The sequence below is a fragment of the Anoplophora glabripennis genome, unplaced genomic scaffold (genome assembly GCF_000390285.2).
Source record: "Anoplophora glabripennis isolate ALB-LARVAE unplaced genomic scaffold, Agla_2.0 scaffold1342, whole genome shotgun sequence".
In the NCBI taxonomy this organism is placed as follows: Eukaryota; Metazoa; Arthropoda; class Insecta; order Coleoptera; family Cerambycidae; genus Anoplophora; species Anoplophora glabripennis.
Genome location: NW_019417860.1, coordinates 58209 through 61839, shown reverse-complemented (window position 1 = coordinate 61839; position 3631 = coordinate 58209).

Genomic DNA, 3631 nt, shown 5'->3' with positions numbered 1-3631 from the left:
TTATTATTATTATTATTTTTATTTGTTCTTTCTCTGCAATTTCAGGTAAGTATCTTCAGCACGGCATTTACTGCAAGTGTCTGATTTAATTTTCTGTTTTAGGTCCCTACATTCAGAGCCTTCCGGGCTATATGACACGTCCCCATTATAGCTAACTTTTGTAATAGGAGGTAAAGTTTCGGTGGGAAGTATAATTTCTCCAGATTATCATGTAATTTATTTGGTATCTCTCCCGTGGTCCCTATTACTATTGGTATCACAACTACTTTTTCTTGGTTCCAGATCTGCTTAATCTCTGCAGCCAGTGGGATATACTTGAGAATTTTTTCTACCTGTGTGTCTGGAATGTTATGAGCAGCGGGTACAGCTATATCTATTAAGTAAATAATTTTGTTTGCCTTATCCTGTAACTTAATATGTGATCTATTATGCTCTAGTGTGTGGTCTGTTTGTATTGTCCTATCCCAGTATATCTTATGTGTCTCATTTTCTATTACTGGTTCTGCCTTGTAATTGTAGTATATGTGGTGTTCAGTCAGAAGGTTCGTATTCTTACATAGTTCTTGATGTATTACTTTCATCCCGATATAATTTGCCCTATCGTCTCTGGCTTATTATTGCAAAGTCGGCATTTATTATTAGTTACAGACTGGTCCTGCATTATGAATCTGCGGTAATTCAGAGTGGGTATTACTTAATCTTGAATTCCCATTATAAATCCTTCTGCCTCAGCAAACAAATCTCCATTTTCCAGCCATGCACTTGAACCTACAGCATCGATTTGGTCTTTATCTAGAATTGCTAGGTATCGTCCATGTAACTCCTTGGCTTTCCACTGTTTCCATCTTTAGTCGTATGGGAATGATTTCTTGTAGAGGCTTATATTCTCTATCTGCTAATTTTAAAGGAGTGAAATTCCTGTCATCTCTAACTATATTGCGGTGGTAATTGGATATCTCACTCTTTTCATAAAAGAATTTTCTAAGACTGTCAACTTGTTGTTGGGCTTCTTTTAAGTCTATTATTCCTCGTCCTCCTTTTGATCGCGTAAGGTAGAATCGTTCTACGGAGCTCTTTGGATGTCTGGTTCTATACTTTGTGAATAGGACTCTCACAGCTCTGTTGGCTTCTTGAATGTCGGTGTCAGACCATTTAATTATTCCGAAACTATAGGCGATGTTTGGTATAGCGTATGTGTTAATGGCTGTTACTTTATTCCTACCCGAGAGCTGTGTTTTTATAATCATCTTCACCCTGTTCATTAGCCTCTTTTTCAAAATCTCTTCCATTTCTTTATGTTTCATTCCTCTCGCTTGATCCAGTCCTAGATATTGATATGTGTCTTCTCTGTCCATGGCCTTTATCGTTTTATCAGGTTGAAGATAGAATCCGAGGTGGTTTTCCCATACTCCCTTACGCATCGCACTAATTTTACATTTGTCAAGACCGAACTCCATTCTAGTGTCTTCACTGTATTTTAGAATAGTTTTCAATAGTTCGTTCAGTCCTTGCTTTGATGCGGAAATAAGTTTGATTTCATCCATAAATGCCAGGTGGTCTATCTGTTGCCCATTATTAAGTGTGTACCCTACTTTCCGTTTATTTAACATTTTTGATAAAGGTGCCAGTGTGATGCAGTACCAAAGTGCGCTCAAGGCATCACCTTGAAAGATACCCCTTTTTGATATTAATGTTCCCGACGTTAGTTTATCCCTATCCAGATTGTAAATATATGCATGTTTTCCATTGCGGCATGAAATTAAGGATGGATTTATTTTATATATTTTAAGCATTTTAATCAAAAGGGTGTGGGTACACTTCAAATGCTTTTTTGCGACATATGTATGCGACATTAGATCCCTTTTCCGTTGCTTCGCTTCTTCACTTATTATAGTATCTATGACCAGCTGTTCTTTGCATATATACACAGGGCATTGGTAAGATTTGATATTTCTTTAAAATGGGTTTACAGGACATTCCATAGTGGGCTTTGTCTATGATCCTCACAGCTGCCTTCTGTAAGTGAAACACTTTATATGACTTTGGTGCATTGCCCCAAAGAATAAACGCATATGACATCGCACTGTGCAGGAGCGCATAGCAGACAATCTTCATAGTAGCATTATCTAGGCACGATCTGAGTTGTCTCATAACAAAATTTAGTGAATAAAGTTTTGAACAAATAGTATCAATATGCGCACTCCTGAAACTGTAACAAAGAAATCATTAAACTGCTGAGATGTTATAACAGTTCGGACTTCAACTTTTTTAGCAGGTATGTCTCGTCTAATTAAATCCCATACGGTCTTACTTTTATTGCTAGAAGATAAAATTGTACTGGCATAATAATTATACTTTTCTTCTTTCAAAGCGCGTCTGTAATCTTTGCGTTTATTAGTAAAAATAACCCAATCAGAAGAAAATTTAGACAAATTAAATTTACGCTTAGCATCACGTAATTGGGATCTCATGTCACGAAGCCTATCATTGAACCAATCTAAGCCCTTAGATTTATTTGTAAAAAGCTTTAATGGAAAACAAATATCACGTTGGTCACATAGTTGATGTATTAATAAGTCCGAAAAGATTGACACTTAACATGGCATCGTTAAACCCAAACCAATCAATTTTTGCAACATTATTTACACATTTATCCATATTACGCTTATTAAAAACTCTTTTAATAACATACCCATAAGTAGTAGGTTTATTATGTTCTATTTCAACAAAAGCATACACAGCAGAATGGTCAGCAATAAGAGGATCACAGACACCTGTTAACAAATTATCGGCACATATATTAGATAAAATATTATCAATACAAGAGCTAGAGTTCACAGTAACTCTGGTGGGCGTGGCGACATGATGCCGTACATATTAACTAGATATGTGGCGCATGTCTTTAGCATTAATTCACACTAATATCACCCAAGAGCAGGTATTTATACCTGCTTAATAAAAACTCTATCAAGTATATGATTTTTTCACGGAATATCATAAAATCTCCATTTGTTGATGATCTATAAATATAAATTATTACACATTTTGCCGACTTAATTTCAGCTGCACAAAATATTCAGCATGCAGCAACACAAAATCTGCTAACATCAACTGATTAGACCAGTTCTCCAATAAGAAGTAACCAAATTGAAATTATTTAATTTAATTGTATTTATACTATCATAATTTAGCCAATGCTATGAAACACAAAATATATTAGGAGTTGTATTACACAGTATATTATTTACAAAAACACAAAAATGAACATAGCGTCTTTCACTGAGTCTTAATTTACCAAACTGTCTTATAAAAGCAGTAACATGATGAAGAAAGGGTATACAGGGTAGGAAAGTACCGATGGTCTATCTGAAGTTACGTGACAGCGATAAAGTAAGCCATAGAAATCCATGTGATAGACAAGGATGGGTATAGTGAAGGCGTCTAATAGTCACCGTCCATTTCGCCCTTCCACAAATAAGAAGTGGATCTTATTTGTGGAAGGGCGAAACGGGCGGTGACTATGAGACGCCTTCATTATAGCCATCCTTCTCTATCGCATGGATTTCTATGGCTTACTTTATCGCTCTCATGTAACTTCAGATAGACCGTCGGTACTTTCCTACCCTGTATA